Source organism: Sarcophilus harrisii, chromosome 1 (genome assembly GCF_902635505.1).
Source record: "Sarcophilus harrisii chromosome 1, mSarHar1.11, whole genome shotgun sequence".
In the NCBI taxonomy this organism is placed as follows: Eukaryota; Metazoa; Chordata; class Mammalia; order Dasyuromorphia; family Dasyuridae; genus Sarcophilus; species Sarcophilus harrisii.
In genome coordinates, this window is record NC_045426.1 from 364,480,580 (window position 1) to 364,497,524 (window position 16,945).

At 38.6% G+C, this 16,945-nt stretch overlaps 1 protein-coding gene across 3 annotated transcripts in view; it reads left to right on the plus strand.

Moving 5' to 3' along the window:
- Positions 1–16,945, plus strand: part of ZBTB7C (zinc finger and BTB domain containing 7C) — a 565,868-nt gene that overhangs the window by 388,923 nt on the left and 160,000 nt on the right. Inside the window, exon 1 of one of the 3 annotated variants that reach the window (XM_003759531.4) lies at positions 11,994–13,103. The exons of 1 other annotated variant lie outside the window; for it this stretch is intronic. The gene's annotated coding sequence lies outside the window, so the exon portion shown is untranslated. Of the gene's footprint in view, positions 1–11,993; positions 13,104–16,945 lie in introns of those variants that run through there. One more of the 3 variants, XM_031945972.1, reaches the window with a different exon arrangement.

The following is a 16,945-nucleotide window of genomic DNA, read 5'->3' on the forward strand; positions in this document are numbered from 1 at the left end:
TAATAATAGCACTTTGTACTTACTCAGAACCTTCTCTTAGCATCTCAAGGTTGCTAACAAGCTATCACTTGTCTCACAAATGGCAGGTGTTCTCATTTCGCTAAGCCCCACAATGACCTTCAGCCTCTCCTCACAATTTCCTCTTCTTCTAAAACGTGGCAAACCCATGTCATTTGGCCAGGTGTTATTGGCCATAGGAAGTAGCATCTTTTCCTTGACCCCCTGGCTCTGAACTTAGTATTTGTCTGTCTGATTGTTTCTTCCATAGTAACTTTGAAAGGAGTGAACTGATATAAAAATAAACCTCAATTTCAATATATGTATAAGAATTTGTCTTTCTTGACTTCTCAAAGGATCACAGAGGGGAAAGGATTCAGAATTGAAAATATAATTGAATTTAAAAACCCTTCAATGTATGGATAATTCTACCTCTTTTGAATCAAGGAATATCTAATAAAATTTCCCAAGTAGATATAATTTTGGTGATATTGATTTTGATGAATTTATTATGCTATAGAAAATATACCACATGTGACAAGAAACTTAAACTGTTACCTCTATAGTAGAATGAATGTCATCCTGACAGAGGAGATTCTTGTACCTGAATTGGCAACTCTATATAGATAAGAGCCATAACATGAACCTGGTGGGCTAAGCTCTGGGGAGGCAACCTTTCTATCATGGTAGTGTCAAGACAATGGAATTATCTTTTTTATGGAAACTTGGTCCTGTTTCCACCCAGTAGGGAACATTGAAGAACTGTGTCTCTTAGATGGAAAACTCTAAGGATATTCCCATCATTTGGGGGATTATGTTTGGGATCCTAAATCAGCACCATGGAGTTGTAGTTCTAGAGAGAGAGGGGTCTGATCTTTCCGTGTTACAGGGAGAACTAAATTTTGTTGTAGGACTTTTCTTGTCTGAATATGTTTGTTCAGGACTGAAAGAAACTGGGTAGACATCCTGAATGTTTCAATAAACCTGGTGTTGGCAGCCACCGATGAGCACTGATTTCAGCTTAGTCTATCGATTCATATAGTAGAATGTTTCTTGAGTTCACTCTTTTTTTTTTAAAGCTTTTTATTTACAAAACATATGCATGGATAATTTTTTTCAACATTGACCTTTGCAAAACCTTTTGTTCCAATTTTTCCCCTCCTTCTCCCCACCCCTTTCCCTAGACATGTTAAATATGTTAAAATACATGTTAAATCCAATATATGTATACATAGTTATACAGTTTATCTTGCTGCACAAGAAAAATCAGATCAAGAAGGAAGGAAAAGAAAAATTAAGAAAACAAAATGCAAGCAAATAACAACAAAGAGAATGAGACTGCTATATTCTATTCCATATTGAGTATACTCTTATGTCTAGACTTACAGTAACCAACAAAGATATAATTGCCATATCAGATCTAACTTGTAGCTTCAGCTGCCATCTTGAAAGATTGGTTAGTGAGTTTTAATAGGCATTTCTTCTCTCACTATGAATGGATTTCCATGAAGTTTGCTCTGTGTGTCAAAATTACAGAGCTATTTATTTGATTACACAAAGTGAGGTCCCCATCACTAGAATCACTAGTAATGTTGAAATGTTTCTTAGCCAAGCATTTAATCAGCAAGTCTATTAAGCACTCATGATGTTCTAGGTTCTGTGGACATGAAGATTAAAAAAAACCCCAGTCTCTACCCTCAAGAACTTTCTTTTGAAAGCACCATTTTATTGGTACATACAACAATAAGTATATACAAGATAAAAATGAGGTAAAATATAAGATAAATTTGTTTTCAGGAAGGTCACTTAGCAACTGAGAGAATCAGGAAAGAATTTATGCAGAAAGCATCTCTGGAACAAAATTTTGAAGGAAATAAAGGATTTTAAGGGTCAGAGGTAAGAAGGGAGTACATTCCAGACAACAGAGATAGTCTGTTCAAAGGTGCAGAAATAGGAGATGTGTGAAGAACAGTAGGAATGTAAGTTTGGCCAAACTGTAGAGCACAAGAAGGGGAGAATAATGAATAATAATGTGGAAAGGGTAGATGGGGTCCAATTGTGAAAGATTTTAAGAGTCAAAAAGTTTATATTTGATCCCAGAAGCAATAGAAAATACTGCATTTTATTAAGTAGGAGAATCATATAGAATGCCTACTTGAAGAACCATTATTTTCTGAGCCCTCCAGAGAAAGCAGTAGATCTGGCTTCTTCCCTCAAGAAGCTTATTTTAAAAATTCCTATAAGCACAGTTTAAGGCTCCTTTCATTTTTCTTATATCAAGCTTAACTTCTATTAGAGGCAGGTATGTTGTACTCTGCCCCAAGCAAAACTTCCATTGATCTACCCTAGTGTCAAAGATGTCTTATTGAAGAATGACATCATAAAATTCTAGTCTCTTTGTTCTATTAGCTCACTGAGTATAGCAAAACTTGACTCCTCTGAGTCTCGGTTTTCTCATCTATGAAATGGGAATAATAATCTCTGTCCCACCCTACTTAGGTTGATGAGAGGTTCAAATAAGATATTTGATATGGAAGGACTTCGAAAAGTCAAAAATACAAATTTTTAAAGAAACTATATCACAATTTAAGTAGATTCAGTTGTCAATATTTAGTATGGGCTGTGGGAGCTAAGTACATTTTAATAAAGTACTATTATGATGAGACCCTCCTGGTGATATGGGGTATAGAGATAAGAAAGAGTAGAACTAGAATTTCACTGGGTCTTTGGTCTCCAAATCCTTAGTGCTTTTAATTTCCCCTTAAATAATATTTTACTTTAGTTATTGCTGCAATTTTCTGGCTCATCATTATTGTCCAATCGTTCCCTTTTTACTGTATCCAAATTCCTTCTAAAGCAGATAGGTAGCACAGTGGTTGGAGAGCTGGGCCTGGAATCAGAAAGGTCTGGATTCAAATTTGACTTCAGACTCTTATTAGATGTATGATGCTGGATAAATGACTAAAATTCTAATTGTCTTGGTTTCCTTAAAGGTAAAATGGGGATAATAACAACATTTGCTTGACAAGTTTGTTGGTAGTATTTGTAAAGTATTTTGCATGGTGTCTGGTACATAGTGGGTGCTATGCATTTATGTAGCACTATGTACCAGACACCATGCAAAATTCCCTCAGCCTTCCAGAATGATTGTCTAATTCCTACCAGTGACCGACTGGAAGCCACCTTGGCTGCTGAGACAAAAACAGAATCTCTATTTTAGGAACCCTTCATTTCTACACTTACTTTTGTAGCACTGTCAAAAGTACATTTGTTAAGATGATTGTTATTGCTTTTTTATAAGGCACATGTATTCAGGATGCCCATTAACACACACTAACAGTTGCTGCTCACAGCTGTTTAGCAATATTATGGAACCTCATTGTTATCTGGGAAATGCTATAGTGCTCATGAAGTTTTTTCCCAAAAAGTTAGCTGTGGTAACAAAACAACAACAACAGAAATCCTAAAATCTTTTTAAAATTCATCATATACAAGGTTCCTTTCTGATACGAAAGCATTGATGATTTCCAGTCTAAAACTAAGCAAAGAATATCCAATCTTTTCCATTGAATCTTAGAACAGGAAAGATAGATAATCAGCTACTCCTGACATTCCTTTGGAGGTGACTTCATGCCATAGTTCCCTGACCACTTTCCCAAATCTTTTCCACTATTCTTTATGCCTGACCTCTCCCACCCCATTTATCTCGCAGACTTATCTACTATTCTCCTGAAGTCAAGATTCTTCATTGGAAGATTCCTCAATTTTCTTCCTATTTGAGACATTTTTATTGTTTTCACATTATTCCCTCCTTCTGACTCAGAAAGAAAAGTTGCTCCTAATTTCCAAAGTTAAATTATTCTCTCAATTCCATCTCCTTCCATGTCCTGTAGGAGTTTTGTTACACATACTCCCTTCTCGTTCTTTTTGCATCTCCAATCTCCTTTTTAAAAAAAAAAATTATTTACTGTACTCATACCCTATTGCCTCCATGTTTAAATCTTCTGTGTCCCAATATAAAAAAGCTTCTTTAGATTCGATCATCAACTTAAATAAACTACTGTCTGATCTTTCTCATTCTCTGCCTTTATCTCAAAACTTCTCAGAAAAATAGCCTGTACGCAGTGCTTCTACTTCCTCATCACCTCCTCAGTTATAATCTGATTGCTATCTATACCATTATGCCCTCTCAAAGGTCTTTGGGATGCTTGTATCCTCTTATTGGAATCTAAATAAGGACTCTACCTCAGGTCTTTACCCTTAGCCTTCTTCTCTTTTCTTTCTACTTTCTCTCTCTTGGCAACTACTTACTCCCATAGCTTCAACAATCATCTCTAATAAAAAGACACATTCATATTCCCCAAGACCAGATCTTCATTGTCAACTACCTCCTGGAAATCAGGAGCTATTCTTTTAGGTCTGATGTAGTATCAGCAAAGGTATGTCACCAGCAACTCCATAGATTACCACAGTGGTAAGTAAAGTGGAGCTTTCTTTAAGGTGAAGTAGAGAGAGCTTTGGATTTGGAGTACAAGGATTTAGGTTGAAATTCCAGTTCTGTTCCTTACCACATGTATAATTTTTCACAAGTCCCTTAATCCCTCTGGCTCTTAGTTTCATCACTCATCAGATGAGGTAGTTGGACCCAGTGACCTCTGAGTTCCATTCCAGTTGTAGGTCTACCAAGTGATTAGTCTTTTCATTAGCCTTAGGCTAGGGACACTTAAGAATGAACCATTTAGTCCTACTATTTACTGGTATCATTTTTGCCATATTTTGCTGCCTTAATTCATAATAATAGATAACATTTCTGAAGAGCTTCAAGGGTTGTAAAGCACCTTACATATACTTTTTTTAATTAAAGTTTTATTTTTAGAACATATGCATGGATAATTTTTCAACATTGACTCTTGCAAAACCTTGTGTTCCAAATTTTCCCTCATTCCCCCCACTTCCTCCCCTAGATGGCAAATAATATTTGTTAAATATGTGCAATTCTTCTATATTTCCATAATTATCATGCTGCATAAGAGAAACCAGATCAAAAAGGGGAAAAATGAGAAAGAAAATAAAATGCAAGCAAACAACCACAAAAAGAGTGAAAATACCATGTTATGATCTACACTCAGTTCCTAAAGCCCTCTCTCTGAGTGCAGAAGACTCTCTTCATCACAAAATCATTGGAACTGGACTCAATAATCTCACCGTTGAAAAGAGCCACGTCCATCAGAACTGATCTTCATATAATCTTGTTGTGTACAATGATCTCCTGGCTCTGTTTATTTCACTTAGCATCAGTTCATGTAAGTCTCTACAATCCTCTCTAAAATCATCCTGTTGATCAATTCTTACAGAACAATAATATTTCATATTATATTCATATACCATAACTTTTTCAGCCATTCTCCAACTGTTGGGCATCCACTCAGTTTTTAGTTTCTTGCCACTACAAAAAAGGGCTGCCACAAACGTTTTTGCACATGCGAGTCCCTTTCCCTCCCTAATGATCTCTTTGGGTAGAAACACTGCTGGATCAAAGGGTATGCACATTTTGATAACCTTTTGGGCATAGTTCCAAATTGCTCTCCAAAATGGTTGGATCCATTCACAATTCCACCAACAATGCATCAATGTCCTAGTTTTCCCACATCCCCTCCAACATGCATCATTATCTTTTCCTGTCATCTTAGCCAATCTGAGAGGTATGTAGTGGTATCTCAGAGTTGTCTTAATTTTCATTTCTTTGATCAATAATGATTTGCTTACATATATTTTACATATATTATTTCACTTGAGTTTCACAATGATCCTGTGAGTTAGCTGCTATAGGGGAAACATTACTATGCCCATTTTATAGATGAGGAAACATGATGAAGCAAAGTGATCATACAAATAATGAATATCAGAACTGGTATTCATACCCAGGTTTCTCCTTTCTTCAGGTGAATATTCTTTCTATCAAATCATTGGAACTTCTTTGAGATCACATAGAGTTGTCACACTAAACTTGAATTGTGATTACAATGAGAAATGGCTAGTAGGGTCACACAATAAGAAAGCTTTCACATTTGCAGCTTATATGACCCACCCCTTTTCTTGGGCTAATATTCTGTGCCTTGGGCTTCCAAGGTTAGGGACTTCTGCAACTGGTTCAGAACAAAATTGTCTTTTTAACCCACAATTCCCAGAGGGTTTCTTCCTCTTGCTGGCATCTAATTTATGTCTTCTACATTTAACTGAAAAATACTCTTGCCAAAGTGACTAATGATCAATGGCCTTTCTCAGTTCTCACCCTTCTTGATGTGTGTGCAGCTTTTGACACTGTTGATCACCTTCTGCTTCTTGATATTCTTTTCTCCCTAGGTTTTCAGGATATTTCTTTCATTCAGTTCTCCTATCTATCTGACTAATCCTTCTCTATTTCCTTGCTGTTTCTTCATCCACTAAAAAATCATGGCCACTAAAAGCCTGGTTCTACATGGCCTTGTCCCTGGCCTTCTTCTCTTCATATTCTAAACATGTTTCACTTGGTTGATCTCATTAACTCCCATGGTTTCAATGATCATCTCTATGCATATGACTGCTTACCCATTGGTCTCTCTTTGATGGTCTAATTGCATCTCTAATTGCCTTTTGAGTTTGATTTCCCATAGATCCCTAAATTCTGTCTGAATTTGTCTAAATGTCTGAAACTGTGCTCATTATCTTTTCCCCAAACTATCCCTTTTTCCTGATTTCCCTATTACTGTAGAGTATACCACCAATCTTTCAATAACCCAAGTTCACAACCCAAATATCATCATCAATACCTCATTCTTTCATTCCTCATATTCAATCAATGGCCATTTATCTCTTCTTCCTTCTCAGTGCTTCCTTCCCTTTTCCAGTCTTCTTATACTTTATTCCCTGGCTGTTCCTGGCACATAATACTCCATCTCCTGACTGAGAATTACACTGGCTATATCTCACATCTGGAGTGCTTTCCCCACTACTTTCCTTAATTTTCAAAAGTCCTCTTCTTCAAGAAGCCTTTCCTAGTTGATCTTAATGCCTTCCTTCTGAGACATACACATAAACACATATATGTAAATACATGTATCTATCTGTCAGTGTTGCCTCTCCTGTTAGACTATAAACTTCTTGAAAGTATGAACTGTTTTTTACCTTTCTTTGTATTCCCAGCATTCACCTGAGACATAGTAGGAGCTTAATGAATGCTAATTATCTAACTGATTAGACTTTCAAAAATAATTTGATTATATAATCCCGTGATAGGTTAGAAATGAGGCGTGGCTCATGAACATGTCTAAAATTGAATATTTTGAGATTGTCAATTTTATTAGAAAATAGGGAGGAGAATGGAGGAAATACCCAATCATGACAGGATGTGGGAGGTAGTTGTTGTGAGGACCAAGTAAGATATTAAAATTGTAAAATGCTTATTGTAGTGCCAAATATTAACTATAACCATTAGTACAATAGATTTCATCAGGAAGAATTGAGTTTAAATCTGGTCTCTGACACTTACTAACTGTGTGACCCTTGGCAAATCTCTTAACTCCAATTTGTCTCATTTTCCTCATTTGTCAAATTAAAAGGTTATATTCAATGGTTTCTAAAGTCTCTTTTAGTTCTGGATCTGTTATTCTTTAATCCTATGGCCAACACTTTAAACTCAACAAGTACAATATCAAGGTCAGAGAGAAGAAACAAAATACTGATTTATTGGAAATCACATAGGGAATATAGATCCATAGGATCATTCATGTAGAGCTGGAAGTGATTTCAGAGGCTATCTAATCCATTGCTGTTCAGTCATTTTGAGTTATGTTTGACTCTTTTTGACCCTTTTTGAGGTTTTCTTGGCAGAGATACTTAAGTGATTTGTTATTTCCTTCAACTGCTCATTTTACAGATGAGGAAACTAAGGTAAACAGGGTTAAGTGACTTGCTCCAGGTTACATGGCTGGTAAATGTCTAAGACCAGTTTTGGATTTAGGAAAATGAGTCTTTCTGACTGCCAGACCCTCCTTCTTTCCACTGTGCCATCCAGCTGCCTTGCCAATGTTCTTATTTTAAGAAACTCAGGCTCAGAGTAATTAAGGAATGTGCCCCCAAATTGTTGATAATGGTTGTGTCAGAGACTTCATTTGAACCCAGATCCTTCTACTCCAGAGGCAGGGCTTCCCACTCCCTGAAAGTTTTTAATTTTTTTTCTTTATATGTGTGCATATAGATAAATAAGTGCATTCTGTATTCTTTTTTTTCTTTAGTCCTGACGTATTCATTTATTCGTGTATTGTGGTTAAAGACCAAAGTCCCCTACTGCTTTAGATGAGCATGTTAGGAGTTTGATGCAATGTACTGTGTAGGCCTTTCATTCTCAAACCTAATTGTTAAAGTGAATTTATACTCATTAGAATAAATAATATGTTTGCTGAGCCCTCAATTCTGTTTCACAGAAAGAATAAATGTTAAAAATTCAAACATATTTTTATGGACTAAGGCTTTCCTCTTAAGAGAAGGGAAACAAGAACCTTTGTGGGGACCTGGGGAAGAAACAGAGGAATAATAAGGAACTATATAAGAGGAAGTATTTAAGCTTGCCAGTGTGTCCTTCACTGTGTAGTTTTGAGAGGCTCAAACATTCTTCTCAAGGCCCTCATGTAATAATCTACTTCACCCTCATCCCTTCTCCTCTCAACCTTTCCTCACTAGCTTTCTGATTCCTTTTTGTTTCCATTTTCTCACAGTTAGCCCCCCACCTAGAAGCTTGCGAGCACCAGATGCAGAGGGGAAGAGGAAAAAAAAAAAAAAAAAAAAAAAGGAGGAGGGGGAGGGATATAGGGTGGAGCTCTCCATTTTCTGCCCAGGGAAGTTTCAAAAGGGAGTGTCAGAAGCAGGGCAAATAGTGATTAAGGGGGAGGGAGTGACATTTACTGTCCACTGCAGGACTGAGCTGGTGTTGGCTGGAGAGCCTCCAAACTTTCCTTCCTAGTTATCTGGGGCCCTAAGATATGATTTAGACTGGCACAGCTTACTGACTTAACCAGACACTCCTTACAAACACAGGGACTAGAGACACAGCAAGGAGAGGCTCTACCTCCTTACTGGAAGGAGCCAGTCAAGAGGCAAGTCTAATATAACTTTTCCCTTTTTCTCTCCCTCCCCAAGTCCCTCTGCATAGCCATTTTCCAGTTATTTTGAAAGATAATCTTCAAGCCATCCTCCCCTCCAAAACATCACCCATTTTCCCATGCTTACTCCATTCAGTCTGAAACTCCCAGTTGCTATTGAATCCATAATCTAGCCCCACCCTAACTATCCAACCTGATTTCCCACTGCTCCCCACACACCCTTGGCTCCAGCCAAGTAGTCCCATTTCCTCTCTTCCACTAAGCCTTTATTCATAAACTTATCCTCAGAATGAATTTCCATTCCCCTCATTCGATCTTTGATATTCAAATTCTCCCATCCTTTTAGAGCCAGCTCTTCCTTCACTTCCTCTTTGAAGCCTTCCTTGACAATACCAGCCCATGATAATCTAACTCCTTCCTTATTTATTGTCTGTGCCTCAAAATTAGTGTTTAATTATATACTGCTCTAATTTTTTAATTGTACATATGGCACAATATACCACTTAATTATATCAATTTATAATAATGATTCCAATAAGAATGACTTAGGAATGTAGGATTTGGAGCTGGAAGAGACTTTTGAGAACATTTACTCTATCCTCCCCACTCGTTTGATAAATGAGGAAACTGAGGCTGGGAGGAATGACTTCACAGGTTATTTTATGATTTTGTCTCTGCAACCAGATGGGTTGTAAGCTCTTTGAAGTTAAGGATAACATCAGATACAGTTTTACATCCCCACAGTAGTTAGCACTGGGTGAGAGTTTAGGAAATTCTCCTTAAAGAGTTGTTGATTCCTTCACTAGGGAAGGGAATAAACATTTATATAGCACTCACCAAGTGCCAGCCACTAAAGTAGAGCTAAGTTCTTTACAAATGTTATCTCATGTGATTGATAGAAGTTGATTGATTTGGAGGAATCTGTAGGGAACTTTGCTTGCTCTTGGGCTTCATTGGTGGGATTAACTGGAAAGTTTAATTGGGTTTTCAAAGAGTGATTTTGCATGGGGCCTATAAGTGAAATTTGTTTCAGCCAAAAAGCCTTTTACTGTTCAGGTCGCAAGCATTGAAGAAGAAAACCCCTAATGAAGTAATTCCTAATAAGCTGTTAATAACTCATCTACCAGGAGGTATAAATAGGAGTACAGAGAAGGGGCACTGCTTCACACAAAGGAATGAATTACTAATGGTTAAAAGTAGAAGATGGTCCCTACAAGTTCATCAGGGGGTTACAATTTAGACTATGACACAGGAATAAGCGAAGATTTCTCTCCAAAAACTCTAAAGGATCAGGAAACAGAGTGAGTGCAAGATTTTCTTTGCAAGATTAGAGAGGGAACCTGGAGCAAAATACTGTGGCTCCTAGAATATGAAGAATCATGAAGTCTTTCCTGACCTTCTTCTTTAATATTAGTGCCTTCCCTGTGTTAATTATTTCCAACTTGTCTTGTATATAGCTTGTTTGTACATAGTTATTGTATCTTATTTCCCCCCTTCATCTGTGAGCTCCTCAAATGTCTTTTGCCTTCTTTATTATCCCAATACTTAGCTTGTGCCTGGCCCATAGTAGATATTAATAAGCATTTATTGATTGACTAAGTAGGGTTCTTCACCTAGGATCAGTAAGCTTGTTTAAAAAAATGTATTTTGATAATAATTTCAATATGTTTATTATATATTATAATTGAATATATTGTTTCCTTTGTAAACCTATGTTATTCTGAGAAGGGCCAAGGCACACAAAAACATTAAGAACTGCATTTTATAGATTAAGGAATTAAAGCCCAGCAAGATGAAGTGATTGTACAAGGTCCTACAAGCCCCCAGGCTTTTCAATTCCAGCAATGAACCTTCTTTCCACTATTCCTTCTTGGGTGGAAGAGGAATTTTTGGGCAGGGAAGTCTTCTGGAAGCCATTTATAAACTACCACATAGGTAGCCACTTAACCCTCTCTATACTTAGAGCATACTAGTCTTGTCCTTGGCTTCATGCTATTTCCTTTTAATTATATCTTTATATATATATGTGTGTGTGTGCATACATATATATATATATATATATATATATATATATTTGGATTTGCATCTGACTTTGAGGAAACTTAAAGGGTGACAGACTCCTTTTCTGAACACACTCAGAAACATGTACTTAGACATATGCAAAGATAAAGTAAAACAACATATTATAACTGAATAAGAGAGATTAAAATGCTGATTAAAGTAAATGTTTATTGAACTGAATTATGATCTGGAGGATCAGAGAAGGAAACTTCCTGGTGTCAGAGACATTGTTCCCCTTACTCCATAGCATCATTTATGCCCCTGCCCTTTTCCATGGGCTATTTCTCACAACCATCATAGTTCTGAAGGTTCCTATTTCTGTTTGGACATGACTTATATGATTAAAGCTTCCCCATCTAGCTCAGCAGAACACCTAAAGGGTTAAAAACTATATGCCCAGCATCTCAGGTGGTCTCCTTAACTTGAGGTGTGTCAAAAGCAGTGGAAAAGGCCATGTCTGTCTGTGGAAAATGCCAGTCCCTAGATTTTGGCATTGGAGAAGCTATTGGAACCACATCCATTCCCTGAAAGGTGATTTGGTCCAATATCCAGATTCAACAAACCTTTTAGCATTCAAATTCATGAGGTAGGCAGTGAGTATATAAAGGTTTGCTGGTCTTCGTGTATACTTACATTTTATATTACAAATGGGAATGTAACTACTATAAAAGAGAAAAATGGGGGGGGGTGGAGAGAGATTAAGTTGAGTTCATAGGACTTGGCACCTAATTGTATTTTTGTTCAGGAAAGGAAGAAGGAAGGAGTGAAGTAAGGAAGAGGGAATCAAGGGGGAGGGAGGGGCAAAAGATCACTGAAATGTTGAGCTTGGGTGACTGGAGGATGATGGTACAATTGACAATGAATAGGAAACTTGGAGGGAAGGGCAGAAAAGGACTGACACTGGGGTGAGGTGCAAAGTTTTTTGTTTTTGTTTTTCATTCCATATATAAAACCACTTATATTCCACATATAAAACCTAAAGTGCCCCCAGATGTGGATATACTCCCATTGAGGTCACAATGTCTATTCTGAGTTCATGCCATTCTATTCTTTTTAGGTGTTTCTAAATAGCATTTTAGTTTCAGCCCTTAAGATAAAAATAGTTTTCAGGGTCACTGTGCATCCACGGGATTTCCAAAGCAGCTAACTCTTCAGGCTTACACCTTATAACACCACCTGGGGATGTTCCTAATCCTTCACCTGGATTGTTTTTGGAAGAAAACTATAGTTATGGTGCTCCGCTTCCGTATTCCTCTCCTTTTGCCATGTGAGTGACAACTGGGCTGCGTTTAATTTGGTTAAGTTATGCCCAGATCCTTGAAGGAGAAAACATATCATTCTAGTAATTTTATTAGACTCATGTTTCAGACAAATGGAAATAAAATCGCCTTTTAAAAATGAAGGACACGTATAAATGAATAAAATAGTAATAATAACAAAAGCCACCCGTGATTCCTGATCAACGGTATAAGGCATTTTATGATATGTTGAAGGGAAAGGAGACACCCAGGGGAAAGGGGAGAAGAAGCAAAAAAGCAAAACAACCCTAACCCTCAGTTTTCCTTTCTGCCTTTCTCTTTCAAAGGAATTTAATTTGCCTGTTATAAAGTGAAGCATGAAAAGCTACTGGTAAAATTGGTACTTGTCCCACATGGTGCTCAGAGCTTAATAGTACAGGTGGACGCAAGCGGCTGGCTGCCAAATACTTTTGGTTTAGAGGGAGGGGTGGGAGTGCATTCTCAGAACCACTCCTGGAATGGCTTAGCTTGCTTCACACAAATCAATGACAACCTCCTGTCGGCTGCAGGCACCCATGAGCTACTTTTCCACTTTAATTCCTATAAAGCGACACTGGTGGCTTTTATGATAGGAGCCGGGCTGGAGAGAGGAGACCGAAGGGACAGCAAGGTGGGTTAGCATCGGAATCTTTTCTCCAGATCTTTATGGAGGATTAAGAGGAGGGAGTCAGGAAAGGGGAGCCGATTGGGGGAGAGCGTAAAGAGGGGAAAAGGAAAACGGTTTGCGAAAGTTTCTGCTGGTGATTCAGGGCAGGATTCATAGCGCCTGGATAGAGCAGGCGTTTTCTTTTCATAAAGTGATCCTTTTCTCTTAGAGGAGAGGAAGAGTGGGGCGAAGTGGGAAAGGGAGATCCGGACGCTGGAGTCTATCTTGTCGCAGCCCTCTCTGTCATACATAGCTCGCTTCGTTGGGTTTGCACGAATTCCTATGGGATCCCATCCCCGCCGCTTCTCCCTTCATTGCCCGACCAGCAAAACGAGGGAATTGAAACCTTTAGGCTGGTTTTAAGAGAGCATGTGCACGCCAATTTACCCCTGGCAGCCCCCCCCCTCCCCCGCCCTCCGCAAAGGCAGGTGGGAATTAATAGTGAATTGGAAACAACAACAACCCCCCCAAATCACTAGGGTCTCTAACATTCACTCTTGCCAGAGAAAGACTTTATCATCTTCTTTTTGGGGGTGTGGGTGGGGTGGGAATGGTGAAACTGCAGGGAAGCCTTTTAGGTTATTAGAACCTAGGTTAATTAGGATATACGAGGTGACTTTAAGTCCCCTTTTTACCCCCCTCCCCAGTTCATTACCAGATACGAAAGTTTAACCAGCTACTGCCGTATCCAATTCTTGCCGAATCTGAATAGAGGGTGGAAGCTGGAAGGGACGCTGAAAGCTTTATTTAAAAGGTTCTGCGGGTTTCACACTATCCTGGGGTCCGCACTGTGGGGAAGGGTTTCGTTGGTTGCCGCTGTACTCTACAGGTTGCGGGGAAAGCCACCCACGTCCTGCAGCAGCCCCCGAGCTGTGTCAGAAATTAATAAGGGAAAGGGAAGGCAAAGGCTGCAATCTCTCTATCTCCTCTGTGTCCTTTCTAGAGTTTAGGCAGGGATGTGGAACTAGGAGGTTCTCCTTGCTCGCTCTATCCCGGGGTGACCCTGGAGTCAGCCGGAGGGAGGGGGGGACACTGGGTGGGCTCTCGCTTTCGTGAGACTGGGAGACTGGCCAGCCAAAGGGTCGCGTTCCCGGAGATGCCGTACAGGTTTCTGTCTTCGCGCTGCTGTGGTTTGGGTGTGTGGAGATCTATGCAATCGTGGCTGTGGAAAGATTTTGTCCTTGGCTATAGGAATAGGTGACTCGGCTGGAGTGCTTGAGATGCCGGCCTTAGGATGCCTCTAGTTGGATTAACTGGGTGTTTATTCCATCTATAGACTGGACTGAAATTCATTCTCTGTTTCCCTAAAGTTTGAATGGAGTAAATCTGAAATTCCTTGAGGGCTGAAATCTGCGGGGAAAGCAGAATGCTGTTTCTGGGTCTGAGCCTTAGTCCTTGCAAGGAGCAGGAAATGAGCCAGGATTTTGGCTCCAGGTCCTCTCCTTTGCCTTGCATAGCGAGTCTTGTACTCCCTGATTCTTTGCGCTTGTTGACGAAGTTGCTTAGAGGACATGCTTTCCTTATTTCGAGAAAAGCGTTTCTGTGCCCCATCTAAACTGTAAATTCCTGTACTTACATGGGGGGGAGGAGGAATGGGGCGGGGGGCTTCGGAAGGGAAGTTCAGCTTTTTCTAACATCTGTTGTACAAAAAGGCATTTGCGAGATAGGATGTGTTCAATACATTTATATTTGATTGGCTAATAAGGGAGTGATTACAACTGCTCTAAATCAAGTGAATCGGCTGAAATAATCCGATTCTTTTCTTTGTCTTGTAAAAATGTCAGAGTCGTTTATGGAGGGAGAGGGAAGAAAGCCAAGTTCGAGTTTCTCCTACCACCTCCTCCTCCCCAACTTCAACTCCTTGTGAAACTTTCATCCAAGTAAATCAGAAAACTTAAGTTCTCTAAGGGGCTTGTGGAACCCACTAAACTCACCTCATTGGGTATGGTCAAGAAAGAAATCCATATACGATATGCTTGTCCTCCTTCCCTAACAGTCTCTCTCTCTCTCTCTCTCTCTCTCTCTCTCTCTCTCTCTCTCTCTCTCTCTCTCTCTCTCTCTCTTCCTTCCAAGGGTCCAAACTAGGCAAAATGGCTAAGAAAAGCACCTAGCATTTCCTTTACTCAGAATGTTTCCCTGGGTAAATCTCTTCAACTGCTTTAACTTTGAGAAAACACGCAACACACACACTAAACTGGATACATGATAATCCATTACAATTTGCAGAAAATATCAAAAACAATCTCATTACTGAGAACATACTCTTAAAATGTCAAAAAGAAGTAAAAAGGAACTATCTATTAAAAAATATTTATAGCAGCATTATTGCGATTCCAAAAACCCAGAAACAACTTAAATGTCTAACAACTGGAAAATGACTGAATAAATTGTGCTAGGTTAATATAATGGAATTTTGTGATATAATTAATATCAATAATTTTGACAAATATAAAGAAAGCTTGGAAGACCTTTATGGAATAGTTCAAAGTAGAATCTGAAGAACAGTTCACCCTATACATTCTGGATGAAAGAGATAATGTCTAAGATAGGGATGATATAAACTGCTGAAAGTTGTTATGACCTGTTACATCTTGAAATTCATTTAATGGCAATAGATGTAAACTAAGTTGAATTGGTTTTTGTTGTTGTTGTTGTTGTTTAAAATTAACTTTGTCATTGAGACATCAATTAAAATAATCCCTTGAATTTATCTAGAACTTGTATTATTTTTCCCCCCAAGAGATTTTGTATCTATCACCTGGATAAAATAGCTATTTTTATTCCCACATTACAGATGAGAAAGGTGGGATACAAAGTGTTAAAGTAACTGCCTGAGATGGCAACAGCTAGTCAGTGGTAGAAGCAGATCTAGTAACTTAGGTTTCCAGCTTTCCAGTTCTATGCTCTTTCTATTATACCATATTATACCATTATAGATAGCCATTGAAAATATAATGATTACCACCACTAATAAGCTAATGGTAAAGTTGGCTAATTTCATAAACACCTGATTGAGAGCTAGAAAGGACCATAAAGATCATTGAATCCAACCTTTCAACTCCCTCCTTCCCCCTCCTCTCTCCCCCTCTCCTTTCTCTCTCTCTCTCTCTCTCTCTCTCTCTCTCTCTCTCTCTCTCTCTCTCTTTCTCTTCCTCTTTTTTTCTCCCCCTTCTCCCTCCTTCCCTTCCTCCATCTATATGTATATATGTTTTATATATATGTATATTTGTGTTGCACATACATATGTGTATATGTGTGTGTGAACTTGAGTTGGCTTACCATCTCTGCTGCTTATTATCTATATGATCTTGAGCAAATCATTTAATCTTCCTAAACCTAAATTTCTTCATCTATAAAATAAGAAGGTGGGCAATATGAAATCTAAGTTCCCTTATAGCTCTAAAACTGTGACCTGGAAATGAGGAGTGGAGGTGGGCTCTGAAAGATGGTTAGGATCTGAGGAGGGAGAGAAGTAGAAAATTATTCCCAGAGCAGCTAGGTGGTGAAATGGATAGAGCACCAGCTCTGAAGTCAGGAAGACCTGAGTTCAAATGTGATACTAGACACTTAATGCTTCCTAACTGTGTGATCCTGGGCAAGTCACTTAACCCCAAATGCCTCAGCAAAAAAAAAAAGAAAGAAAGAAAAGAAAAGAAAATTATTCTCCCTGAAGGAAGTGAACTGAGTAAAATGAAGTTGGAAATGAGCAAAAATCCAGAGAATACTTATGGGATGTAGTAGGAGAAGAGGTATCTCATCCAGAACTGTCACACAATACTATCTGTGTTGCTAACTTGTCTTCAAAC